Source organism: Gadus chalcogrammus, chromosome 17, assembly GCF_026213295.1.
Source record: "Gadus chalcogrammus isolate NIFS_2021 chromosome 17, NIFS_Gcha_1.0, whole genome shotgun sequence".
Classification (NCBI taxonomy): Eukaryota; Metazoa; Chordata; class Actinopteri; order Gadiformes; family Gadidae; genus Gadus; species Gadus chalcogrammus.
The window spans coordinates 16727914-16748888 of record NC_079428.1 but is presented as its reverse complement, the minus strand read 5'-3'; the positions used below and the strand labels follow the sequence as shown (position 1 = coordinate 16748888).

Genomic DNA, 20975 nt, shown 5'->3' with positions numbered 1-20975 from the left:
GAAATTCAACACATGTCAGAAGAGCAATCCACAGGTTTAAAAATGACCAACAGGTTAGCCTGATGATCAGCTGCCGAAACCAGGGATCGAACCAGGGACATTTAGATCTTCAGTCTAACGCTCTCCCAACTGAGCTATTTCGACACATAAATTACCACACAAATCACATTCAAGAAGAATAACTTGAAAAGCAGTGAGTAAATTGAAATTCAACACATGTTAGAAGATCAATCCACAGGTTAAAAAATGACCAAACAGGTTAGGCTGATGATCAGTTGCCGAAACCAGGGATCGAACCAGGGACATTTAGATCTTCAGTCTAACACTCTCCCAACTGAGCTATTGCAGCACATAAATTACCACACAAATCACATTCATGAAGAATAACTTAAAAAGCAGTGAGTAAATTGTACTTTAACACATGTTAGAAGATCAACCCACAGGTTTAAAAATGACCAATGAGGTTAGCCTGATGATTAGCTGCCGAAACCAGGGATCGAACCAGGGACATTTAGATCATCAGCCTAATGCTCTCCCAACTGAGCTATTTCGGCACATTAAACACCACGCAAATCACATTGAACAAGAATATCTTAAAAATAAGTGAGTAAATTGAACTTTAACACATGTCAGAAGAGGTTCAAAAATGACCAAACATGACTAATGAGGATACACTGATGATCAGCTGCCGAAACCAGGGATCGAACCAGGGACATTTAGATCTTCAGTCTAACGCTCTCCCAACTGAGCTATTTCGTCACATAAATTACCACACAAATCACATTCAATAAGAATAACTTGAAAAGCAGTGAGTAAATTGAAATTCAACACATGTTAGAAGATCAATCTACAGGTTAAAAATGACCAAACAGGTTAGGCTGATGATCAGTTGCCGAAACCAGGGATCGAACCAGGGACATTTAGATCTTCAGTCTAACACTCTCCCAACTGAGCTACTGCAGCACATAAATTACCAAACAAATCACATTCAACAAGAATAACTTAAAAAGCAGTGAGTAAATTGTACTTTAACACATGTTAGAAGATCAACCCACAGGTCTAAAAATGACCAATGAGGTTAGCCTGATGATTAGCTGCCGAAACCAGGGATCGAACCAGGGACATTTAAATCATCAGCCTAATGCTCTCCCAACTGGGCTATTTAGGCACATTTTAAACCACACAAATCACATTCAAGAAGAATAACTTAAAAAGCAGTGAGTTAATTGAAATTCAACACATGTTAGAAGATCAATCCACAGATTTTAACATGACTATTGAGGATACACTGATGATCAGCTGCCGAAACCAGGGATCGAACCAGGGACATTTAGATCTTCAGTCTAACGCTCTCCCAACTGAGCTATTTCGGCACATTAATAACCATTCAAATCACATTAAAGAAGAATAACTTAAAAAGCAGTGAGTAAATTGAAATTCAACACATGTCAGAAGATCAATCCACAGGTTTAAAAATGACCAAACAAGTTAGCCTGATGATCACCTGCCGAAACCAGGGATCGAACCAGGGACATTTAGATCTTCAGTCTAACGCTCTCCCAACTGAGCTATTTCGGCACATTAAACACCACGCAAATCACATTGAACAAGAATATCTTAAAAATAAGTGAGTAAATTGAACTTTAACACATGTCAGAAGAGGTTCAAAAATGACCAAACATGACTAATGAGGATACACTGATGATCAGCTGCCGAAACCAGGGATCGAACCAGGGACATTTAGATCTTCAGTCTAACGCTCTCCCAACTGAGCTATTTCGGCACATTTATAACCACACAAATCACATTAAACAAGAATAACTTAAAAAGCAATGAGTAAATTTAATTTTAACACATGTTAGAAGATCAATCCACAGGTTTAAAAATGACTGATGATGATACACTGATGATCAGCTGCCGAAACCAGGGATCGAACCAGGGACATTTAGATCTTCAGTCTAACGCTCTCCCAACTGAGCTATTTCGGCACATTAATAATCATTCAAATCACATTCAAGAAGAATAACTTAAAAAGCAGTGAGTAAATTGAAATTTAACACATGTCAGAAGATCAATCCACAGGTTTAAAAATGACCAAACAGATTAGCCTGATAATATGCTGCCGAAACCAGGGATCCAACCAGGGACATTTAGATCTTCAGACTAACGCTCTCCCAACTGACCTATGTCGGCACATTAATAACCACATAAATCACATTCAACAAGAATAACTTTAAAAGCAGTGAGTAAATGGAAATTTAACACATGTTAGAAGATCAACCAACAGGTTTAAAAATGACCAAACAGGTTAGCCTGATGATCAGCTACTGAAACCAGGGATCGAACCAGGGTCATTTAGATCTTCAGCCTAATGCTCTCCCAACTGAGCTATTTAGGCACATTAAAAATCACAAATATCACATTCAACAAGAATAACTTAAAAAGCAGTGAGTTAATTGAAATTCAACACATGTTAGAAGATCAATCCACAGGTTTAAATATGACCAAACAGATTAGCCTGATATGCTGCCGATACCAGGCATCGAACGATGGACATTTAGATCTTCAGTCTAACGCTCTCCCAACTGAGCTATTCCGGCACATAAATTACCTCACAAATCACATTCAAAAAGAATAACTTAAAAAGCAGTGAGTAAATTGAACTTTAACACATGTTAGAAGATCAATCCACAGGTTTAAAAATGACCAAACAGATTAGCCTGATAATATGCTGCCGAAACCAGGGATCCAACCAGGGACATTTAGATCTTCAGACTAACGCTCTCCCAACTGACCTATGTCGGCACATTAATAACCACATAAATCACATTCAACAAGAATAACTTTAAAAGCAGTGAGTAAATGGAAATTTAACACATGTTAGAAGATCAACCAACAGGTTTAAAAATGACCAAACAGGTTAGCCTGATGATCAGCTACTGAAACCAGGGATCGAACCAGGGTCATTTAGATCTTCAGCCTAATGCTCTCCCAACTGAGCTATTTAGGCACATTAGAAATCACACATATCACATTCAACAAGAATAACTTAAAAAGCAGTGAGTTAATTGAAATTCAACACATGTTAGAAGATCAATCCACAGGTTTAAATATGACCAAACAGATTAGCCTGATATGCTGCCGATACCAGGCATCGAACGAGGGACATTTAGATCTTCAGTCTAACGCTCTCCCAACTGAGCTATTCCGGCACATAAATTACCTCACAAATCACATTCAAAAAGAATAACTTAAAAAGCAGTGAGTAAATTGAACTTTAACACATGTTAGAAGATCAACCCACAGGTTTAAAAATGACTAATGAGGTTAGCCTGATGATGAGCTGCCGAAACCAGGGAACGAACCAGGGACATTTTGATCTTCAGTCTAACGCTCTCCCAACTGAGCTATTCCGGCACATCTGTAACCAAACAAATCACATTCAACTAGAATAACTTAAAAAGCAGTGAGTAAATTGAAATTCAGCACATGTTAGAAGATCAACCAACAGGTTTAAAAATGACCAAAAAGTTTAGCCTGATAATCAGGTGCCGAAACCATGGATCGAACCGGGGACATTTAGATCTTCAGACTAACACTCTCCCAACTGAGCTATTTCAGCACATAAATTACCACCCAAATCACATTTATCAAGAATAACTGAAAAAGCAGTGAGTAAATTGAAATTCAACACATGTTAGAAGATCAATCCACAGGTTTAAAAATGACCAAACAGGTTAGCCTGATGATCAGCTGCCGAAACCAGGGATCGAACCAGGGACATTTAGATCTTCAGTCTAACGCTCTCCCAACTGAGCTATTTCGGCACATAAATTACCACACAAATCACATTCACGAAGAATAACTTAAAGAGCAGTGAGTAAATTGAAATTCAACACATGTTAGAAGATCAATCCACAGGTTAAAAAATGACCAAACAGGTTAGGCTGATGATCAGCTGCCGAAACCAGGGATCGAACCAGGGACATTTAGATCTTCAGTCTAACGCTCTCCCAACTGAGCTATTTCGGCACAATAATAACCAATCAAATCACATTCAAGAAGAATAACTTAAAAAGCAGTGAGTAAATTGAAATTCAACACATGTCAGAAGATTAATCCACAGGTTTAAAAATTACCAAACAGTTTAGCCTGATGATCATCTGCCGAAACCAGGGATCGAACCAGGGAAATTTAGATCTTCAGTCTAACGCTCTCCCAACTGAGCTATTTCTGCACATTAAACACCACACAAATCACATTGAACAAGAATATCTTAAAAAGAAGTGAGTAAATTGAACTTTAACACATGTCAGAAGAGGTTCAAAAATGACCAAACATGACTAATGAGGATACACTGATGATCAGCTGCCGAAACCAGGGACATTTAGATCTTCAGTCTAACGCTCTCCCAACTGAGCTATTTCGGCACATTAATAACCATTCAAATCACATTCAAGAAGAATAACTTGAAAAGCAGTGAGTAAATTGAAATTCAACACATGTTAGAAGATCAATCCACAGGTTAAAAAATGACCAAACAGGTTAGGCTGATGATCAGTTGCCGAAACCAGGGATCGAACCAGGGACATTTAGATCTTCAGTCTAACACTCTCCCAACTGAGCTATTGCAGCACATAAATTACCACACAAATCACATTCAACAAGAATAACTTAAAAAGCAGTGAGTAAATTGTACTTTAACACATGTTAGAAGATCAACCCACAGGTTTAAAAATGACCAATGAGGTTAGCCTGATGATTAGCTGCCGAAACCAGGGATCGAACCAGGGACATTTAGATCATCAGCCTAATGCTCTCCCAACTGGGCTATTTAGGCACAATAATAACCAATCAAATCACATTCATGAAGAATAACTTAAAAAGCAGTGAGTAAATTGAAATTCAACACATGTCAGAAGATTAATCCACAGGTTTAAAAATGACCAAACAGGTTAGCCTGATGATCATCTGCCGAAACCAGGGATCGAACCAGGGACATTCAGATCTTCAGTCTAACGCTCTCCCAACTGAGCTATTTCGGCACATTAAACACCACGCAAATCACATTGAACAAGAATATCTTAAAAATAAGTGAGTAAATTGAACTTTAACACATGTCAGAAGAGGTTCAAAAATGACCAAACATGACTAATGAGGATACACTGATGATCAGCTGCCGAAACCAGGGATCGAACCAGGGACATTTCTTCAGTCTAACGCTCTCCCAACTGAGCTATTTCGGCACATTAATAACCACACAAATCACATTCAACAAGAATAACTTAAAAAGCAGTGAGTAAATTTAACTTTAACACATGTTAGAAGATCAACCCACAGGTTTAAAAATGACTAATGAGGTTAGCCTGATGATGAGCTGCCGAAACCAGGGAACGAACCAGGGACATTTTGATCTTCAGTCTAACGCTCTCCCAACTGAGCTATTCCGGCACATTTATAACCAAACAAATCACATTCAACTAGAATAACTTAAAAAGCAGTGAGTAAATTGAAATTCAGCACATGTTAGAAGATCAACCAACAGGTTTAAAAATGACCAAACAGGTTAGCCTGATAATCAGGTGCCGAAACCAGGGATCGAACCGGGGACATTTAGATCTTCAGACTAACACTCTCCCAACTGAGCTATTTCAGCACATAAATTACCACCCAAATCACATTTAACAAGAATAACTTAAAAAGCAGTGAGTAAATTGAAATTCAACACATGTTAGAAGATCAATCCACAGGTTTAAAAATGACAAAACAGGTTAGTCTGATGATCAGCTGCCGAAACCAGGGATCGAACCAGGGACATTTAGATCTTCAGCCTAACGCTCTCCCAACTGAGCTATTTCGTCACATAAATTACCACACAAATCACATTCAAGAAGAATAACTTGAAAAGCAGTGAGTAAATTGAAATTCAACACATGTTAGAAGATCAATCCACAGGTTAAAAAATGACCAAACAGGTTAGGCTGATGATCAGTTGCCGAAACCAGGGATCGAACCAGGGACATTTAGATCTTCAGTCTAACACTCTCCCAACTGAGCTATTGCAGCACATAAATTACCACCCAAATCACATTCAACAAGAATAACTTAAAAAGCAGTGAGTAAATTGAACTTTAACACATGTTAGAAGATCAACCCACAGGTTTAAAAATGACCAATGAGGTTAGCCTGATGATTAGCTGCCGAAACCAGGGATCGAACCAGGGACATTTAAATCATCAGCCTAATGCTCTCCCAACTGGGCTATTTAGGCACATTTTAAACCACACAAATCACATTCAAGAAGAATAACTTAAAAAGCAGTGAGTTAATTGAAATTCAACACATGTTAGAAGATCAATCCACAGATTTTAACATGACTATTGAGGATACACTGATGATCAGCTGCCGAAACCAGGGATCGAACCAGGGACATTTAGATCTTCAGTCTAACGCTCTCCCAACTGAGCTATTTCGGCACATTAATAACCATTCAAATCACATTCAACAGGAATAACTTAAAAAGCAGTGAGTAAATTGAAATTCAACACATGTCAGAAGATCAATCCACAGGTTTAAAAATGACCAAACAAGTTAGCCTGATGATCAGCTGCCGAAACCAGGGATCAAACCAGGGACATTTAGATCTTCAGTCTAACGCTCTCCCAACTGAGCTATTTCGGCACATTAATAAACACATAAATCACATTCAACAAGAATAACTTAAAAAGCAGTGAGTAAATGGAAATTTAACACATGTTAGAAGATCAACCAACAGGTTTAAAAATGACCAAAAAGGTTAGCCTGATGATCAGCTGCCGAAAGCAGGGATCGAACCAGGGACATTTAAATCATCAGCCTAATGCTCTCCCAACTGGGCTATTTAGGCACATTTTAAACCACACAAATCACATTCAAGAAGAATAACTTAAAAAGCAGTGAGTTAATTGAAATTCAACACATGTTAGAAGATCAATCCACAGGTTTTAACATGACTATTGAGGATACACTGATGATCAGCTGCCGAAACCAGGGATCGAAGCAGGGACATTTAGATCTTCAGTCTAACGCTCTCCCAACTGAGCTATTTCGGCACATTAATAACCATTCAAATCACATTCAAGAAGAATAACTTAAAAAGCAGTGAGTAAATTGAAATTCAACACATGTCAGAAGATCAATCCACAGGTTTAAAAATGACCAAACAGATTAGCCTGATAATCAGGTGCCGAAACCAGGGATCGAACCGGGGACATTTAGATCTTCAGACTAACACTCTCCCAACTGAGCTATTTTAGCACATAATTTACCAGCCAAATCACATTTAACAAGAATAACTTAAAAAGCAGTGAGTAAATTGAAATTCAACACATGTTAGAAGATCAATCCACAGGTTTAAAAATGACCAAACAGGTTAGCCTGATGATCAGCTGCCGAAACCAGGGATCGAACCAGGGACATTTAGATCATCAGTATAACGCTCTCCCAACTGAGCTACGGCAGCACATAAATTACCACCCAAATCACATTCAACAAGAATAACTTAAAAAGCAGTGAGTAAATTGAACTTTAACACATGTTAGAAGATCAACCCAAAGGTTTAAAAATGACCAATGAGGTTAGCCTGATGTTTAGCTGCCGAAACCAGGGATCGAACCAGGGACATTTAGATCATCAGCCTAATGCTCTCCCACCTGGGCTATTTAGGCACATTTTAAAGCACACAAATCACATTCAAGAAGAATAACTTAAAAAGCAGTGAGTTAATTGAAATTCAACACATGTTAGAAGATCAATCCACAGATTTTAACATGACTATTGAGGATACACTGATGATCAGCTGCCGAAACCAGGGATCGAACCAGGGACATTTAGATCTTCAGTCTAACGCTCTCCCAACTGAGCTATTTCGGCACATTAATAACCATTCAAATCACATTCAAGAAGAATAACTTAAAAAGCAGTGAGTAAATTGAAATTCAACACATGTCAGAAGATCAATCCACAGGTTTAAAAATGACCAAACAAGTTAGCCTGATGATCAGCTGCCGAAACCAGGGATCGAACCAGGGACATTTAGATCTTCAGTCTAACGCTCTCCCAACTGAGCTATTTCGGCACAATAATAACCAATCAAATCACATTCAAGAAGAATAACTTAAAAAGCAGTGAGTAAATTGAAATTCAACACATGTCAGAAGATTAATCCACAGGTTTAAAAATGACCAAACAGGTTAGCCTGATGATCAGCTGCCGAAACCAGGGATCGAACCAGGGACATTTAGATCTTCAGTCTAACGCTCTCCCAACTGAGCTATTTCGGCACATTAAACACCGTGCAAATCACATTGAACAAGAATATCTTAAAAATAAGTGAGTAAATTGAACTTTAACACATGTCAGAAGAGGTTCAAAAATGACCAAACATGACTAATGAGGATACACTGATGATCAGCTGCCGAAACCAGGGATCGAACCAGGGACATTTCTTCAGTCTAACGCTCTCCCAACTGAGCTATTTCGGCACATTAATAACCACACAAATCACATTCAACAAGAATAACTTAAAAAGCAGTGAGTAAATTTAACTTTAACACATGTTAGAAGATCAACCCACAGGTTTAAAAATGACTAATGAGGTTAGCCTGATGATGAGCTGCCGAAACCAGGGAACGAACCAGGGACATTTTGATCTTCAGTCTAACGCTCTCCCAACTGAGCTATTCCGGCACATTTATAACCAAACAAATCACATTCAACTAGAATAACTTAAAAAGCAGTGAGTAAATTGAAATTCAGCACATGTTAGAAGATCAACCAACAGGTTTAAAAATGACCAAACAGGTTAGCCTGATAATCAGGTGCCGAAACCAGGGATCGAACCGGGGAGATTTAGATCTTCAGACTAACACTATCCCAACTGAGCTATTTCAGCACATAAATTACCACCCAAATCACATTTAACAAGAATAACTTAAAAAGCAGTGAGTAAATTGAAATTCAACACATGTTAGAAGATCAATCCACAGGTTTAAAAATGACAAAACAGGTTAGTCTGATGATCAGCTGCCGAAACCAGGGATCGAACCAGGGACATTTAGATCTTCAGTCTAACGCTCTCCCAACTGAGCTATTTCGTCACATAAATTACCACACAAATCACATTCAAGAAGAATAACTTGAAAAGCAGTGAGTAAATTGAAATTCAACACATGTTAGAAGATCAATCCACAGGTTAAAAAATGACCAAACAGGTTAGGCTGATGATCAGTTGCCGAAACCAGGGATCGAACCAGGGACATTTAGATCTTCAGTCTAACGCTCTCCCAACTGAGCTATTCCGGCACATTTATAACCAAACAAATCACATTCAACTAGAATAACTTAAAAAGCAGTGAGTAAATTGAATTTCAGCACATGTTAGAAGATCAACCAACAGGTTTAAAAATGACCAAACAGGTTAGCCTGATAATCAGGTGCCGAAACCAGGGATCGAACCGGGGACATTTAGATCTTCAGACTAACACTCTCCCAACTGAGCTATTTCAGCACATAAATTACCACCCAAATCACATTTAACAAGAATAACTTAAAAAGCAGTGAGTAAATTGAAATTCAACACATGTTAGAAGATCAATCCACAGGTTTAAAAATGACAAAACAGGTTAGTCTGATGATCAGCTGCCGAAACCAGGGATCGAACCAGGGACATTTAGATCTTCAGTCTAACGCTCTCCCAACTGAGCTATTTCGTCACATAAATTACCACACAAATCACATTCAAGAAGAATAACTTGAAAAGCAGTGAGTAAATTGAAATTCAACACATGTTAGAAGATCAATCCACAGGTTAAAAAATGACCAAACAGGTTAGGCTGATGATCAGTTGCCAAAACCAGGGATCGAACCAGGGACATTTAGATCTTCAGTCTAAGACTCTCCCAACTGAGCTACTGCAGCACATAAATTACCACCCAAATCACATTCAACAAGAATAACTTAAAAAGCAGTGAGTAAATTGAACTTTAACACATGTTAGAAGATCAACCCACAGGTTTAAAAATGACCAATGAGGTTAGCCTGATGATTAGCTGCCGAAACCAGGGATCGAACCAGGGACATTTAAATCATCAGCCTAATGCTCTCCCAACTGGGCTATTTAGGCACATTTTAAACCACACAAATCACATTCAAGAAGAATAACTTAAAAAGCAGTGAGTTAATTGAAATTCAACACATGTTAGAAGATCAATCCACAGATTTTAACATGACTATTGAGGATACACTGATGATCAGCTGCCGAAACCAGGGATCGAACCAGGGACATTTAGATCTTCAGTCTAACGCTCTCCCAACTGAGCTATTTCGGCACATTAATAACCATTCAAATCACATTCAAGAAGAATAACTTAAAAAGCAGTGAGTAAATTGAAATTCAACACATGTCAGAAGATCAATCCACAGGTTTAAAAATGACCAAACAAGTTAGCCTGATGATCAGCTGCCGAAACCAGGGATCGAACCAGGGACATTTAGATCTTCAGTCTAACGCTCTCCCAACTGAGCTATTTCGGCACATTAATAAACGCATAAATCACATTCAACAAGAATAACTTAAAAAGCAGTGAGTAAATGGAAATTTAACACATGTTAGAAGATCAACCAACAGGTTTAAAAATGACCAAAAAGGTTAGCCTGATGATCAGCTGCCGAAAGCAGGGATCGAACCAGGGACATTTAGATCATCAGCCTAATGCTCTCCCAACTGGGCTATTTCGGCACAATAATAACCAATCAAATCACATTCAAGAAGAATAACTTAAAAAGCAGTGAGTAAATTGAAATTCAACACATGTCAGAAGATTAATCCACAGGTTTAAAAATGACCAAACAGGTTAGCCTGATGATCATCTGCCGAAACCAGGGATCGAACCAGGGACATTTAGATCTTCAGTCTAACGCTCTCCCAACTGAGCTATTTCGGCACTTTAAACACCGTGCAAATCACATTGAACAAGAATATCTTAAAAAGAAGTGAGTAAATTGAACTTTAACACATGTCAGAAGATGTTCAAAAATGACCAAACATGACTAATGAGGATACACTGATGATCAGCTGCCGAAACCAGGGATCGAACCAGGGACATTTAGATCTTCAGTCTAACGCTCTCCCAACTGAGCTATTTCGGCACATTTATAACCACACAAATCACATTCAACAAGAATAACTTAAAAAGCAGTGAGTAAATTTAACTTTAACACATGTTAGAAGATCAATCCACAGGTTTAAAAATGACCAAACAGATTAGCCTGATAATATGCTGCCGAAACCAGGGATCCAACCAGGGACATTTAGATCTTCAGACTAACGCTCTGCCAACTGACCTATGTCGGCACATTAATAACCACATAAATCACATTCAACAAGAATAACTTTAAAAGTAGTGAGTAAATGGAAATTTAACACATGTTAGAAGATCAACCCACAGGTTTAAAAATGACTAGTGAGGTTAGCCTGATGATGAGCTGCCGAAACCAGGGAACGAACCAGGGACATTTTGATCTACAGTCTAACGGTCTCCCAACTGAGCTATTCCGGCACATTCATAACCAAATAAATCACATTCAACTAGAATAACTTAAAAAGCAGTGAGTAAATTGAAATTCAGCACATGTTAGAAGATCAACCAACAGGTTTAAAAATGACCAAACAGGTTAGCCTGATGATCAGCTGCCGAAACCAGGGATCGAACCAGGGACATTTAGATCTTCAGTCTAACGCTCTCCCAACTGAGCTACTGCAGCACATAAATTACCAACCAAATCACATTCAACAAGAATAACTTAAAAAGCAGTGAGTAAATTGAACTTTAACACATGTTAGAAGATCAACCCACAGGTTTAAAAATGACCAATGAGGTTAGCCTGATGATTAGCTGCCGAAACCAGGGATCGAACCAGGGACATTTAAATCATCAGCCTAATGCTCTCCCAACTGGGCTATTTAGGCACATTTTAAACCACACAAATCACATTCAAGAAGAATAACTTAAAAAGCAGTGAGTTAATTGAAATTCAACACATGTTAGAAGATCAATCCACAGATTTTAACATGACTATTGAGGATACACTGATGATCAGCTGCCGAAACCAGGGATCGAACCAGGGACATTTAGATCTTCAGTCTAACGCTCTCCCAACTGAGCTATTTCGGCACATTAATAACCATTCAAATCACATTCAAGAAGAATAACTTAAAAAGCAGTGAGTAAATTGAAATTCAACACATGTCAGAAGATCAATCCACAGGTTTAAAAATGACCAAACAAGTTAGCCTGATGATCAGCTGCCGAAACCAGGGATCGAACCAGGGACATTTAGATCTTCAGTCTAACGCTCTCCCAACTGAGCTATTTCGGCACATTAATAAACGCATAAATCACATTCAACAAGAATAACTTAAAAAGCAGTGAGTAAATGGAAATTTAACACATGTTAGAAGATCAACCAACAGGTTTAAAAATGACCAAAAAGGTTAGCCTGATGATCAGCTGCCGAAAGCAGGGATCGAACCAGGGACATTTAGATCATCAGCCTAATGCTCTCCCAACTGGGCTATTTCGGCACAATAATAACCAATCAAATCACATTCAAGAAGAATAACTTAAAAAGCAGTGAGTAAATTGAAATTCAACACATGTCAGAAGATTAATCCACAGGTTTAAAAATGACCAAACAGGTTAGCCTGATGATCATCTGCCGAAACCAGGGATCGAACCAGGGACATTTAGATCTTCAGTCTAACGCTCTCCCAACTGAGCTATTTCGGCACTTTAAACACCGTGCAAATCACATTGAACAAGAATATCTTAAAAAGAAGTGAGTAAATTGAACTTTAACACATGTCAGAAGATGTTCAAAAATGACCAAACATGACTAATGAGGATACACTGATGATCAGCTGCCGAAACCAGGGATCGAACCAGGGACATTTAGATCTTCAGTCTAACGCTCTCCCAACTGAGCTATTTCGGCACATTTATAACCACACAAATCACATTCAACAAGAATAACTTAAAAAGCAGTGAGTAAATTTAACTTTAACACATGTTAGAAGATCAATCCACAGGTTTAAAAATGACCAAACAGATTAGCCTGATAATATGCTGCCGAAACCAGGGATCCAACCAGGGACATTTAGATCTTCAGACTAACGCTCTGCCAACTGACCTATGTCGGCACATTAATAACCACATAAATCACATTCAACAAGAATAACTTTAAAAGTAGTGAGTAAATGGAAATTTAACACATGTTAGAAGATCAACCCACAGGTTTAAAAATGACTAGTGAGGTTAGCCTGATGATGAGCTGCCGAAACCAGGGAACGAACCAGGGACATTTTGATCTACAGTCTAACGGTCTCCCAACTGAGCTATTCCGGCACATTCATAACCAAATAAATCACATTCAACTAGAATAACTTAAAAAGCAGTGAGTAAATTGAAATTCAGCACATGTTAGAAGATCAACCAACAGGTTTAAAAATGACCAAACAGGTTAGCCTGATGATCAGCTGCCGAAACCAGGGATCGAACCAGGGACATTTAGATCTTCAGTCTAACGCTCTCCCAACTGAGCTACTGCAGCACATAAATTACCAACCAAATCACATTCAACAAGAATAACTTAAAAAGCAGTGAGTAAATTGAACTTTAACACATGTTAGAAGATCAACCCACAGGTTTAAAAATGACCAATGAGGTTAGCCTGATGATTAGCTGCCGAAACCAGGGATCGAACCAGGGACATTTAAATCATCAGCCTAATGCTCTCCCAACTGGGCTATTTAGGCACATTTTAAACCACACAAATCACATTCAAGAAGAATAACTTAAAAAGCAGTGAGTTAATTGAAATTCAACACATGTTAGAAGATCAATCCACAGATTTTAACATGACTATTGAGGATACACTGATGATCAGCTGCCGAAACCAGGGATCGAACCAGGGACATTTAGATCTTCAGTCTAACGCTCTCCCAACTGAGCTATTTCGGCACATTAATAACCATTCAAATCACATTCAAGAAGAATAACTTAAAAAGCAGTGAGTAAATTGAAATTCAACACATGTCAGAAGATCAATCCACAGGTTTAAAAATGACCAAACAAGTTAGCCTGATGATCAGCTGCCGAAACCAGGGATCGAACCAGGGACATTTAGATCTTCAGTCTAACGCTCTCCCAACTGAGCTATTTCGGCACATTAATAACCACACAAATCACATTCAACAAGAATAACTTAAAAAGCAGTGAGTAAATGGAAATTTAACACATGTTAGAAGATCAACCAACAGGTTTAAAAATGACCAAACAGGTTAGCCTGATGATCAGCTGCCGAAACCAGGGATCGAAACAGGGACATTTAGATCATCAGCCTAATGCTCTCCCAACTGGGCTATTTCGGCACAATAATAACCTATCAAATCACATTCAAGAAGAATAACTTAAAAAGCAGTGAGTTAAATGAAATTCAACACGTTAGAAGATCAATCCACAGGTTAAAAAATGACCAAACAGGTTAGCCTGATGATCATCTGTCGAAACCAGGTATCGATCCAGGGACATTTAGATCTTCAGTCTAACGCTCTCCCAACTGAGCTATTTCGGCACATTAAACACCACACAAATCACATTGAACAAGAATATCTTAAAAAGAAGTGAGTAAATTGAACTTTAACACATGTCAGAAGATGTTCAAAAATGACCAAACATGACTAATGAGGATACACTGATGATCAGCTGCCGAAACCAGGGATCAAACCAGGGACATTTAGATCTTCAGTCTAACGCTCTCCCAACTGAGCTATTTCGGCACATTTATAACCACACAAATCACATTCAACAAGAATAACTTAAAAAGCAGTGAGTAAATTTAACTTTAACACATGTTAGAAGATCAATCCACAGGTTTAAAAATGACTAATGATGATACACTGATGATCAGCTGCCGAAACCAGGGATCGAACCAGGGACATTTAGATCTTCAGTCTAACGCTCTCCCAACTGAGCTATTTCGGCACATTAATAACCATTCAAATCACATTCAAGAAGAATAACTTAAAAAGCAGTGAGTAAATTGAAATTCAACACATGTCAAAAGATCAATCCACAGGTTTAAAAATGACCAAACAGATTAGCCTGATAATATGCTGCCGAAACCAGGGATCCAACCAGGGACATTTAGATCTTCAGACTAACGCTCTGCCAACTGACCTATGTCGGCACATTAATAACCACATAAATCACATTCAACAAGAATAACTTTAAAAGTAGTGAGTAAACGGAAATTTAACACATGTTAGAAGATCAACCCACAGGTTTAAAAATCACTAGTGAGGTTAGCCTGATGATGAGCTGCCGAAACCAGGGAACGAACCAGGGACATTTTGATCTACAGTCTAACGCTCTCCCAACTGAGCTATTTCGGCACATTAATAACCATTCAAATCACATTCAAGAAGAATAACTTCAAAAGCAGTGAGTAAATTGAAATTCAGCACATGTTAGAAGATCAACCAACAGGTTTAAAAATCACCAAACAGGTTAGCCTGATGATCAGTTACCGAAACCAGGGATCGAACCAGGGACATTTAGATCTTCAACCTAATGCTCTCCCAACTGAGCTACTTAGGCACATTATAAACCACACAAATCACATTCAAGAAGAATAACTTAAAAAGCAGTGAGTTAATTGAAATTCAACACATGTTAGAAGATCAATCCACAGGTTTAAACATGACTATTGAAGTACACTGATGATCAGCTGCCGAAACCAGGGATCGAACCAGGGACATTTAGATCTTCAGTCTAACGCTCTCCCAACTGAGCTATTACGGCACATTAATAACCATTCAAATCACATTCAAGAAGAATAACTTAAAAAGCAGTGAGTAAATTGAAATTCAACACATGTTAGAAGATCAATCCACAGGTTTAAAAATGACCAAACAGGTTAGCCTGATGATCAGCTGCCGAAACCAGGGATCGAACCAGGGACATTTGGATCTTCAGTCTAACGCTCTCCCTACTGAGCTATTCCGGCACATAAATTACCTCACAAATCACATTCAAAAAGAATAACTTAAAAAGCAGTGAGTAAATTGAACTTTAACACATGTTAGAAGATCAACCCACAGGTTTAAAAATGACTAATGAGGTTAGCCTGATGATGAGCTGCCGAAACCAGGGAACGAACAAGGGACATTTTGATCTTCAGTCTAACGCTCTCCCAACTGAGCTATTCCGGCACATTGATAACCAAACAAATCACATTCAACTAGAATAACTTAAAAAGCAGTGAGTAAATTGAAATTCAGCACATGTTAGAAGATCAACCAACAGGTTTAAAAATGACCAAACAGGTTAGCCTGATAATCAGGTGCCGAAACCAGGGATCGAACCGGGGACAATTAGATCTTCAGACTAACACTCTCCCAACTGAGCTATTTCAGCACATAAATTACCACCCAAATCACATTTAAAAAGAATAACATAAAAAGCAGTGAGTAAATTGAAATTCAACACATGTTAGAAGATCAATCCACAGGTTTAAAAATGACCAAACAGGTTAGCCTGATGATCAGCTGCCGAAACCAGGGATCGAACCAGGGACATTTAGATCTTCAGTCTAACGCTCTCCCAACTGAGCTATTTCGGCACATAAATTACCACACAAATCACATTCAAGAAGAATAACTTAAAAAGCAGTGAGTAAATTGAAATTCAACACATGTTAGAAGATCAATCCACAGGTTAAAAAATGACCAAACAGGTTAGGCTGATGATCAGTTGCCGAAACCAGGGATCGAACCAGGGACATTTAGATCTTCAGTCTAACACTCTCCCAACTGAGCTATTGCAGCACATAAATTACCACACAAATCACATTCAACAAGAATAACTTAAAAAGCAGTGAGTAAATTGTACTTTAACACATGTTAGAAGATCAACCCACAGGTTTAAAAATGACCAATGAGGTTAGCCTGATGATTAGCTGCCGAAACCAGGGATCGAACCAGGGCCATTTAGATCATCAGCCTAATGCTCTCCCAACTGGGCTATTTAGGCACATTTTAAACCACACAAATCACATTCAAGAAGAATAACTTAAAAAGCAGTGAGTTAATTGAAATTCAACACATGTTAGAAGATCAATCCACAGGATTTAACATGACTATTGAGGATACACTGATGATCAGCTGCCGAAACCAGGGATCGAACCAGGGACATTTAGATCTTCAGTCTAACGCTCTCCCAACTGAGCTATTTCGGCACATTAATAACCAATCAAATCACATTCAAGAAGAATAACTTAAAAAGCAGTGAGTAAATTGAAATTCAACACATGTTAGAAGATCAATCCACAGGTTTAAAAATGACCAAACAGGTTAGCCTGATGATCAGCTGCCGAAACCAGGGATCGAACCAGGGACATTTAGATCTTCAGTCTAACGCTCTCCCAACTGAGCTATTAGGGCACATTAATAACCCTATAAATCACATTCAACAAGAAAAACTTAAAAATCAGTGAGTAAATTGAACTTTAAGACATGTTAGACACATGTAAATACCACACAAATCACATTCAACAAGAATAACTTAAAAAGCAGTGAGTAAATTAAACTTTAACACATGTTAGAAGATCAACCCACAGGTTTAAAAATGACTAATGAGGTTAGCCTGATGATCAGCTCCCGAAACCAGGGATCAATCCAGGGACATTTAGATCTTCAGTCTAACGCTCTCCCAAATGAGCTATTTCGGCACATTAATAACCATTCAAATCACATTCAAGAAGAATAACTTAAAAAGCAGTGAGTAAATTGAAATTCAACACATGTTAGAAGATCAATCCACAGGTTTAAAAATGACCAAATAGGTTAGCCTGATGATCAGCTGCCGAAACTAGGGATCGAACCAGGGACATTTAGATCTTCAGTCTAACGCTCTCCCAACTGAACTAATTCGGCACATTAATAACCACACTAATCACATTGAACAAGAATAACTTAAAAAGGAGTGAGTAAATTGAACTTTAACACATGTCAGAAGAGGTTTAAAAATGACCAAACAGGTTAGACTGATGAACAGCTGCCGAAACCAGGGATCGAACCAGGGACATAATAATCTTCAGTCTAACGCTCTCCCAACTGAGCTATTTCGGCACATTTGTAACCTCACAAATCACATTCAACAAGAATAACTTAAAAAGTAGTGAGTAAATTGAACTTTAACACATGTTAGAAGATCAACCAACAGGTTTAAAAATGACCAAACAGATTAGCCTGCTGATCTGCTGCCGAAACCAGGGATCGAACCAGGGACATTCAGATCTTCAGTCTAACGCTCTCCCAACTGATCTATTTCTGCAGACTTTTAAACACTCAAACCACATTCAACAAGAATAACTTAAAAAGCAGTGAGTAAATTGAACTTTAACACATGTTAGAAGATCAACCCACATGTTTAAAAATGATCAACCAGGTTAGCCTGATGTTCAGCTGCCGAAACCAGGGATCCAACCAGTGACATCTAGATCTTCAGTCTAACGCTCTCCCAACTGAGCTATTTTGGCACATTGATAACCACACAAATCACATTCAACAAGAATAACTTAAAAAGCAGTGAGCAAATTGAAATTTAAAACATGTTAGAACCTTAGAAGATCAACTTAAAAAGCAGTGAGTAAATTGAACTTTAACACATGTTAGAAGATCAACCCACAGGTTTAAAAATGATCGTACAGATTAGCCTGATGATCAGCTGCCTAAACCAGGGATCGAACCAGGGACATTTAGATCTTCATTCCAACTTTCTCCCAACTGAGCTATATCGCCATAGAAGATCAACACACAGTATTAAAAAGGACCAGGTTAGCCTGATGATCACCCGCCTAAATCAGGGATCGATAACTAATATCTTAAAAAGCGGCGAGTAAACTGACCTTAAACACGAGCTACTTCGGCAAACAAATATCCAAACAAACCACATTCAACAAGGATAACTTAAAATTAGCAGCTAGTGTGGGAGAAATTAACCATTACTTTTATATTAACTATGAGTATTATCAGGCCTATATACATCAGGCATAAACATTAATGGTGGAATGTAGAGAAACCACACCTGGACCCAGAGTAATGGCCTGATAAGGCGTCAAGGACTTTAGGGCCCAGACTACTGACATCCTCCCATTTTTAGATTAACTACAGGAGATGAGCACATACGTAAGGGAATGTAAGGCCATTTTGAACATATACCAGGACGGTCATATACATACATACATGACAGCTCAGTTGGGGTGGATAAGAGGGACTGGGATCGGAGCCCCAGTCAGTGTGTGTCTTTTGCAAAACCACATGCTCGGCTCTGTTGTACCTATTTTGTGGGTAACAATAAAGTCTCTGTCATTACTTTTTCCGGACTCCCCGATTTCTATTGCTCGTAGCTAGTTGAAGTAAATTAGATAAGTCGTTAACAATAATTGCAACTAGTAAATTGAACTTTGACACGAGCAATAGCAGATCAACACCAAGCGTAAATAAGAACAGACTAGCCAGATGAACGCTTGCCGAAACCTGCATCAAACCCAGGACATTTAGATCTTCAGTCTAACGCACTCCCAACTGAGCTATTTCGTCACATGGATTACTACACAAACCACATTCAACAAGAATAACTTAAAAAGCAGTGAGTAAATTAAACTTTAACACATGTTAGAAGATCAACACAGAGGTTTAAATATGACCATTCAGGTGAGCCTGATGATCAGCTGCCGAAACCAGTGATCGAACCAGGGTCCTTTAGATCTTCAGTCTAACGCTATCCCTATCATAGCGTTGCTATGGCGGCGCGTCTGGACGCAGCGGCTTTGAGCTCTCCTTTTCGGTGCTTTTTCTTAGTGTTTTTGTACATACATTTGTTTTTCAATTGTAACGTCAGCTGGGCGAATCCTGTCTAGAGTCGTCAGCATCTAATCAGCATTGGATTTCGGGCCGAACAGACCGTAAATAAGGACTTTATTCACTCCAACGGCAGACCGGAATGTATCGCAAGGACGCCGAGCGCTCCGTGGATTGTTATCCCCGCAGGTAGGAAGCGGAGGCGGCGTAGAGAGAGAAGGCAAAAAAGAGGCAGCCGGGCTGGCGTTCTCTTGCGACTAAAACGACGACAACACACACTGCCGCTTCCCAGCATCTTCCTCTCTAATGCAAGATCAATCGCAAATAAAATGGATGAACTAAAACTACAGATTGCAGCAAACAATATAATCCAGGACTGTTGCATTCTGCTGATAACGGAGACCTGGCTTCACTCATCCATACCGGACACGGCTATCGAAATAACAGGTCGTACAGCCCACCGCTACGACAGAAATAGCGACTCCGGTAAGAACAGAGGAGGGGGTTTATGCATTTATGTGAACAACGATTGGTGCACCAACGTTACTACCATCGATAGCCATTGCTCCCCTGCTGTCGGTTGCACCAGCAGAACGTAAAGCCGATCATAAGTTCGGGTGTAAAGTCTGCCTTAACCCTACGCTCGACGTAGCTAGTGTCAAACTAAAGGTGTTCTAAATGTTGGTTGCACCATGATTTGCTTTTTTGGCCATTTTTGCAAAATTACTTGAAATCCTTATCATAACCCGCTTACAGCCACTGAGTTAGAAGTACTGACATGAAAATTAAACTTGTCAATCATCTGTGGAACGTGCAGGGCTCGAAAAACTCCAGCCAATCATATCCATTGCCACCGAGTTTCATTGGACAGTAAGTACGTCAATCAAACGGTCGTACTGCACTCCCCCTCCCCCCCTCCCCCGCGCCCCGCGCGCGACCCCTTCGTGCAGTACTCGTGACCCAGAGCTCGTGACCCAGAGCAAGCTCCTGTTTGTTGTTATCCTGCGGTATCTAC

At 39.0% G+C, this 20975-nt stretch overlaps 66 non-coding genes across 66 annotated transcripts; all 66 read right to left on the bottom strand.

Moving 5' to 3' along the window:
• Window positions 1-71: 71 nt before the first annotated feature.
• Window positions 72-144, bottom strand: trnaf-gaa (transfer RNA phenylalanine (anticodon GAA)). Its single transcript has one exon. It is a non-coding gene; the product is annotated as a tRNA-Phe (tRNA).
• Window positions 145-276: 132 nt separating this feature from the next.
• Window positions 277-349, bottom strand: trnaf-gaa (transfer RNA phenylalanine (anticodon GAA)). The gene has a single exon. It is a non-coding gene; the product is annotated as a tRNA-Phe (tRNA).
• A 132-nt stretch (window positions 350-481) lies between these two features.
• trnai-gau (transfer RNA isoleucine (anticodon GAU)) lies at window positions 482-554 on the bottom strand. The gene has a single exon. It is a non-coding gene; the product is annotated as a tRNA-Ile (tRNA).
• Window positions 555-686: 132 nt separating this feature from the next.
• On the bottom strand, window positions 687-759 carry trnaf-gaa (transfer RNA phenylalanine (anticodon GAA)). Its single transcript has one exon. It is a non-coding gene; the product is annotated as a tRNA-Phe (tRNA).
• Window positions 760-890: 131 nt separating this feature from the next.
• On the bottom strand, window positions 891-963 carry trnaf-gaa (transfer RNA phenylalanine (anticodon GAA)). The gene has a single exon. It is a non-coding gene; the product is annotated as a tRNA-Phe (tRNA).
• Window positions 964-1300: 337 nt separating this feature from the next.
• Window positions 1301-1373, bottom strand: trnaf-gaa (transfer RNA phenylalanine (anticodon GAA)). Its single transcript has one exon. It is a non-coding gene; the product is annotated as a tRNA-Phe (tRNA).
• A 132-nt stretch (window positions 1374-1505) lies between these two features.
• Window positions 1506-1578, bottom strand: trnaf-gaa (transfer RNA phenylalanine (anticodon GAA)). The gene has a single exon. It is a non-coding gene; the product is annotated as a tRNA-Phe (tRNA).
• Window positions 1579-1710: 132 nt separating this feature from the next.
• Window positions 1711-1783, bottom strand: trnaf-gaa (transfer RNA phenylalanine (anticodon GAA)). Its single transcript has one exon. It is a non-coding gene; the product is annotated as a tRNA-Phe (tRNA).
• Window positions 1784-1915: 132 nt separating this feature from the next.
• trnaf-gaa (transfer RNA phenylalanine (anticodon GAA)) lies at window positions 1916-1988 on the bottom strand. The gene has a single exon. It is a non-coding gene; the product is annotated as a tRNA-Phe (tRNA).
• A 1151-nt stretch (window positions 1989-3139) lies between these two features.
• On the bottom strand, window positions 3140-3212 carry trnaf-gaa (transfer RNA phenylalanine (anticodon GAA)). The gene has a single exon. It is a non-coding gene; the product is annotated as a tRNA-Phe (tRNA).
• A 132-nt stretch (window positions 3213-3344) lies between these two features.
• Window positions 3345-3417, bottom strand: trnaf-gaa (transfer RNA phenylalanine (anticodon GAA)). The gene has a single exon. It is a non-coding gene; the product is annotated as a tRNA-Phe (tRNA).
• A 132-nt stretch (window positions 3418-3549) lies between these two features.
• Window positions 3550-3622, bottom strand: trnaf-gaa (transfer RNA phenylalanine (anticodon GAA)). The gene has a single exon. It is a non-coding gene; the product is annotated as a tRNA-Phe (tRNA).
• Window positions 3623-3754: 132 nt separating this feature from the next.
• Window positions 3755-3827, bottom strand: trnaf-gaa (transfer RNA phenylalanine (anticodon GAA)). The gene has a single exon. It is a non-coding gene; the product is annotated as a tRNA-Phe (tRNA).
• A 132-nt stretch (window positions 3828-3959) lies between these two features.
• trnaf-gaa (transfer RNA phenylalanine (anticodon GAA)) lies at window positions 3960-4032 on the bottom strand. Its single transcript has one exon. It is a non-coding gene; the product is annotated as a tRNA-Phe (tRNA).
• A 132-nt stretch (window positions 4033-4164) lies between these two features.
• Window positions 4165-4237, bottom strand: trnaf-gaa (transfer RNA phenylalanine (anticodon GAA)). Its single transcript has one exon. It is a non-coding gene; the product is annotated as a tRNA-Phe (tRNA).
• Window positions 4238-4562: 325 nt separating this feature from the next.
• trnaf-gaa (transfer RNA phenylalanine (anticodon GAA)) lies at window positions 4563-4635 on the bottom strand. Its single transcript has one exon. It is a non-coding gene; the product is annotated as a tRNA-Phe (tRNA).
• Window positions 4636-4767: 132 nt separating this feature from the next.
• On the bottom strand, window positions 4768-4840 carry trnai-gau (transfer RNA isoleucine (anticodon GAU)). Its single transcript has one exon. It is a non-coding gene; the product is annotated as a tRNA-Ile (tRNA).
• A 132-nt stretch (window positions 4841-4972) lies between these two features.
• Window positions 4973-5045, bottom strand: trnaf-gaa (transfer RNA phenylalanine (anticodon GAA)). Its single transcript has one exon. It is a non-coding gene; the product is annotated as a tRNA-Phe (tRNA).
• A 333-nt stretch (window positions 5046-5378) lies between these two features.
• On the bottom strand, window positions 5379-5451 carry trnaf-gaa (transfer RNA phenylalanine (anticodon GAA)). Its single transcript has one exon. It is a non-coding gene; the product is annotated as a tRNA-Phe (tRNA).
• Window positions 5452-5583: 132 nt separating this feature from the next.
• trnaf-gaa (transfer RNA phenylalanine (anticodon GAA)) lies at window positions 5584-5656 on the bottom strand. Its single transcript has one exon. It is a non-coding gene; the product is annotated as a tRNA-Phe (tRNA).
• Window positions 5657-5788: 132 nt separating this feature from the next.
• On the bottom strand, window positions 5789-5861 carry trnaf-gaa (transfer RNA phenylalanine (anticodon GAA)). The gene has a single exon. It is a non-coding gene; the product is annotated as a tRNA-Phe (tRNA).
• A 132-nt stretch (window positions 5862-5993) lies between these two features.
• On the bottom strand, window positions 5994-6066 carry trnaf-gaa (transfer RNA phenylalanine (anticodon GAA)). Its single transcript has one exon. It is a non-coding gene; the product is annotated as a tRNA-Phe (tRNA).
• Window positions 6067-6403: 337 nt separating this feature from the next.
• On the bottom strand, window positions 6404-6476 carry trnaf-gaa (transfer RNA phenylalanine (anticodon GAA)). The gene has a single exon. It is a non-coding gene; the product is annotated as a tRNA-Phe (tRNA).
• A 132-nt stretch (window positions 6477-6608) lies between these two features.
• On the bottom strand, window positions 6609-6681 carry trnaf-gaa (transfer RNA phenylalanine (anticodon GAA)). Its single transcript has one exon. It is a non-coding gene; the product is annotated as a tRNA-Phe (tRNA).
• Window positions 6682-7018: 337 nt separating this feature from the next.
• On the bottom strand, window positions 7019-7091 carry trnaf-gaa (transfer RNA phenylalanine (anticodon GAA)). Its single transcript has one exon. It is a non-coding gene; the product is annotated as a tRNA-Phe (tRNA).
• A 132-nt stretch (window positions 7092-7223) lies between these two features.
• Window positions 7224-7296, bottom strand: trnaf-gaa (transfer RNA phenylalanine (anticodon GAA)). Its single transcript has one exon. It is a non-coding gene; the product is annotated as a tRNA-Phe (tRNA).
• Window positions 7297-7425: 129 nt separating this feature from the next.
• On the bottom strand, window positions 7426-7501 carry trnai-gau (transfer RNA isoleucine (anticodon GAU)). Its single transcript has one exon. It is a non-coding gene; the product is annotated as a tRNA-Ile (tRNA).
• Window positions 7502-7838: 337 nt separating this feature from the next.
• trnaf-gaa (transfer RNA phenylalanine (anticodon GAA)) lies at window positions 7839-7911 on the bottom strand. Its single transcript has one exon. It is a non-coding gene; the product is annotated as a tRNA-Phe (tRNA).
• A 132-nt stretch (window positions 7912-8043) lies between these two features.
• On the bottom strand, window positions 8044-8116 carry trnaf-gaa (transfer RNA phenylalanine (anticodon GAA)). The gene has a single exon. It is a non-coding gene; the product is annotated as a tRNA-Phe (tRNA).
• A 132-nt stretch (window positions 8117-8248) lies between these two features.
• trnaf-gaa (transfer RNA phenylalanine (anticodon GAA)) lies at window positions 8249-8321 on the bottom strand. Its single transcript has one exon. It is a non-coding gene; the product is annotated as a tRNA-Phe (tRNA).
• Window positions 8322-8654: 333 nt separating this feature from the next.
• On the bottom strand, window positions 8655-8727 carry trnaf-gaa (transfer RNA phenylalanine (anticodon GAA)). The gene has a single exon. It is a non-coding gene; the product is annotated as a tRNA-Phe (tRNA).
• Window positions 8728-9064: 337 nt separating this feature from the next.
• trnaf-gaa (transfer RNA phenylalanine (anticodon GAA)) lies at window positions 9065-9137 on the bottom strand. Its single transcript has one exon. It is a non-coding gene; the product is annotated as a tRNA-Phe (tRNA).
• Window positions 9138-9269: 132 nt separating this feature from the next.
• Window positions 9270-9342, bottom strand: trnaf-gaa (transfer RNA phenylalanine (anticodon GAA)). Its single transcript has one exon. It is a non-coding gene; the product is annotated as a tRNA-Phe (tRNA).
• Window positions 9343-9474: 132 nt separating this feature from the next.
• On the bottom strand, window positions 9475-9547 carry trnaf-gaa (transfer RNA phenylalanine (anticodon GAA)). The gene has a single exon. It is a non-coding gene; the product is annotated as a tRNA-Phe (tRNA).
• Window positions 9548-9679: 132 nt separating this feature from the next.
• On the bottom strand, window positions 9680-9752 carry trnaf-gaa (transfer RNA phenylalanine (anticodon GAA)). Its single transcript has one exon. It is a non-coding gene; the product is annotated as a tRNA-Phe (tRNA).
• A 542-nt stretch (window positions 9753-10294) lies between these two features.
• Window positions 10295-10367, bottom strand: trnaf-gaa (transfer RNA phenylalanine (anticodon GAA)). The gene has a single exon. It is a non-coding gene; the product is annotated as a tRNA-Phe (tRNA).
• Window positions 10368-10499: 132 nt separating this feature from the next.
• On the bottom strand, window positions 10500-10572 carry trnaf-gaa (transfer RNA phenylalanine (anticodon GAA)). The gene has a single exon. It is a non-coding gene; the product is annotated as a tRNA-Phe (tRNA).
• Window positions 10573-10704: 132 nt separating this feature from the next.
• Window positions 10705-10777, bottom strand: trnai-gau (transfer RNA isoleucine (anticodon GAU)). Its single transcript has one exon. It is a non-coding gene; the product is annotated as a tRNA-Ile (tRNA).
• A 132-nt stretch (window positions 10778-10909) lies between these two features.
• Window positions 10910-10982, bottom strand: trnaf-gaa (transfer RNA phenylalanine (anticodon GAA)). Its single transcript has one exon. It is a non-coding gene; the product is annotated as a tRNA-Phe (tRNA).
• A 132-nt stretch (window positions 10983-11114) lies between these two features.
• trnaf-gaa (transfer RNA phenylalanine (anticodon GAA)) lies at window positions 11115-11187 on the bottom strand. Its single transcript has one exon. It is a non-coding gene; the product is annotated as a tRNA-Phe (tRNA).
• Window positions 11188-11729: 542 nt separating this feature from the next.
• Window positions 11730-11802, bottom strand: trnaf-gaa (transfer RNA phenylalanine (anticodon GAA)). The gene has a single exon. It is a non-coding gene; the product is annotated as a tRNA-Phe (tRNA).
• A 337-nt stretch (window positions 11803-12139) lies between these two features.
• On the bottom strand, window positions 12140-12212 carry trnaf-gaa (transfer RNA phenylalanine (anticodon GAA)). The gene has a single exon. It is a non-coding gene; the product is annotated as a tRNA-Phe (tRNA).
• Window positions 12213-12344: 132 nt separating this feature from the next.
• Window positions 12345-12417, bottom strand: trnaf-gaa (transfer RNA phenylalanine (anticodon GAA)). The gene has a single exon. It is a non-coding gene; the product is annotated as a tRNA-Phe (tRNA).
• Window positions 12418-12549: 132 nt separating this feature from the next.
• On the bottom strand, window positions 12550-12622 carry trnai-gau (transfer RNA isoleucine (anticodon GAU)). Its single transcript has one exon. It is a non-coding gene; the product is annotated as a tRNA-Ile (tRNA).
• A 132-nt stretch (window positions 12623-12754) lies between these two features.
• On the bottom strand, window positions 12755-12827 carry trnaf-gaa (transfer RNA phenylalanine (anticodon GAA)). The gene has a single exon. It is a non-coding gene; the product is annotated as a tRNA-Phe (tRNA).
• A 132-nt stretch (window positions 12828-12959) lies between these two features.
• trnaf-gaa (transfer RNA phenylalanine (anticodon GAA)) lies at window positions 12960-13032 on the bottom strand. The gene has a single exon. It is a non-coding gene; the product is annotated as a tRNA-Phe (tRNA).
• Window positions 13033-13574: 542 nt separating this feature from the next.
• On the bottom strand, window positions 13575-13647 carry trnaf-gaa (transfer RNA phenylalanine (anticodon GAA)). Its single transcript has one exon. It is a non-coding gene; the product is annotated as a tRNA-Phe (tRNA).
• A 337-nt stretch (window positions 13648-13984) lies between these two features.
• Window positions 13985-14057, bottom strand: trnaf-gaa (transfer RNA phenylalanine (anticodon GAA)). Its single transcript has one exon. It is a non-coding gene; the product is annotated as a tRNA-Phe (tRNA).
• Window positions 14058-14189: 132 nt separating this feature from the next.
• trnaf-gaa (transfer RNA phenylalanine (anticodon GAA)) lies at window positions 14190-14262 on the bottom strand. Its single transcript has one exon. It is a non-coding gene; the product is annotated as a tRNA-Phe (tRNA).
• Window positions 14263-14394: 132 nt separating this feature from the next.
• Window positions 14395-14467, bottom strand: trnai-gau (transfer RNA isoleucine (anticodon GAU)). The gene has a single exon. It is a non-coding gene; the product is annotated as a tRNA-Ile (tRNA).
• Window positions 14468-14597: 130 nt separating this feature from the next.
• trnaf-gaa (transfer RNA phenylalanine (anticodon GAA)) lies at window positions 14598-14670 on the bottom strand. Its single transcript has one exon. It is a non-coding gene; the product is annotated as a tRNA-Phe (tRNA).
• A 132-nt stretch (window positions 14671-14802) lies between these two features.
• Window positions 14803-14875, bottom strand: trnaf-gaa (transfer RNA phenylalanine (anticodon GAA)). Its single transcript has one exon. It is a non-coding gene; the product is annotated as a tRNA-Phe (tRNA).
• A 132-nt stretch (window positions 14876-15007) lies between these two features.
• On the bottom strand, window positions 15008-15080 carry trnaf-gaa (transfer RNA phenylalanine (anticodon GAA)). Its single transcript has one exon. It is a non-coding gene; the product is annotated as a tRNA-Phe (tRNA).
• Window positions 15081-15417: 337 nt separating this feature from the next.
• trnay-gua (transfer RNA tyrosine (anticodon GUA)) lies at window positions 15418-15490 on the bottom strand. Its single transcript has one exon. It is a non-coding gene; the product is annotated as a tRNA-Tyr (tRNA).
• Window positions 15491-15826: 336 nt separating this feature from the next.
• Window positions 15827-15899, bottom strand: trnaf-gaa (transfer RNA phenylalanine (anticodon GAA)). The gene has a single exon. It is a non-coding gene; the product is annotated as a tRNA-Phe (tRNA).
• Window positions 15900-16031: 132 nt separating this feature from the next.
• Window positions 16032-16104, bottom strand: trnaf-gaa (transfer RNA phenylalanine (anticodon GAA)). Its single transcript has one exon. It is a non-coding gene; the product is annotated as a tRNA-Phe (tRNA).
• Window positions 16105-16441: 337 nt separating this feature from the next.
• On the bottom strand, window positions 16442-16514 carry trnaf-gaa (transfer RNA phenylalanine (anticodon GAA)). Its single transcript has one exon. It is a non-coding gene; the product is annotated as a tRNA-Phe (tRNA).
• A 132-nt stretch (window positions 16515-16646) lies between these two features.
• On the bottom strand, window positions 16647-16719 carry trnaf-gaa (transfer RNA phenylalanine (anticodon GAA)). The gene has a single exon. It is a non-coding gene; the product is annotated as a tRNA-Phe (tRNA).
• A 132-nt stretch (window positions 16720-16851) lies between these two features.
• On the bottom strand, window positions 16852-16924 carry trnaf-gaa (transfer RNA phenylalanine (anticodon GAA)). The gene has a single exon. It is a non-coding gene; the product is annotated as a tRNA-Phe (tRNA).
• Window positions 16925-17056: 132 nt separating this feature from the next.
• trnai-gau (transfer RNA isoleucine (anticodon GAU)) lies at window positions 17057-17129 on the bottom strand. The gene has a single exon. It is a non-coding gene; the product is annotated as a tRNA-Ile (tRNA).
• Window positions 17130-17261: 132 nt separating this feature from the next.
• Window positions 17262-17334, bottom strand: trnaf-gaa (transfer RNA phenylalanine (anticodon GAA)). Its single transcript has one exon. It is a non-coding gene; the product is annotated as a tRNA-Phe (tRNA).
• A 132-nt stretch (window positions 17335-17466) lies between these two features.
• On the bottom strand, window positions 17467-17539 carry trnaf-gaa (transfer RNA phenylalanine (anticodon GAA)). Its single transcript has one exon. It is a non-coding gene; the product is annotated as a tRNA-Phe (tRNA).
• A 419-nt stretch (window positions 17540-17958) lies between these two features.
• Window positions 17959-18031, bottom strand: trnaf-gaa (transfer RNA phenylalanine (anticodon GAA)). Its single transcript has one exon. It is a non-coding gene; the product is annotated as a tRNA-Phe (tRNA).
• Window positions 18032-18153: 122 nt separating this feature from the next.
• On the bottom strand, window positions 18154-18226 carry trnaf-gaa (transfer RNA phenylalanine (anticodon GAA)). Its single transcript has one exon. It is a non-coding gene; the product is annotated as a tRNA-Phe (tRNA).
• Window positions 18227-18358: 132 nt separating this feature from the next.
• On the bottom strand, window positions 18359-18431 carry trnaf-gaa (transfer RNA phenylalanine (anticodon GAA)). Its single transcript has one exon. It is a non-coding gene; the product is annotated as a tRNA-Phe (tRNA).
• Window positions 18432-18563: 132 nt separating this feature from the next.
• trnaf-gaa (transfer RNA phenylalanine (anticodon GAA)) lies at window positions 18564-18636 on the bottom strand. The gene has a single exon. It is a non-coding gene; the product is annotated as a tRNA-Phe (tRNA).
• Window positions 18637-20975: the final 2339 nt, after the last annotated feature.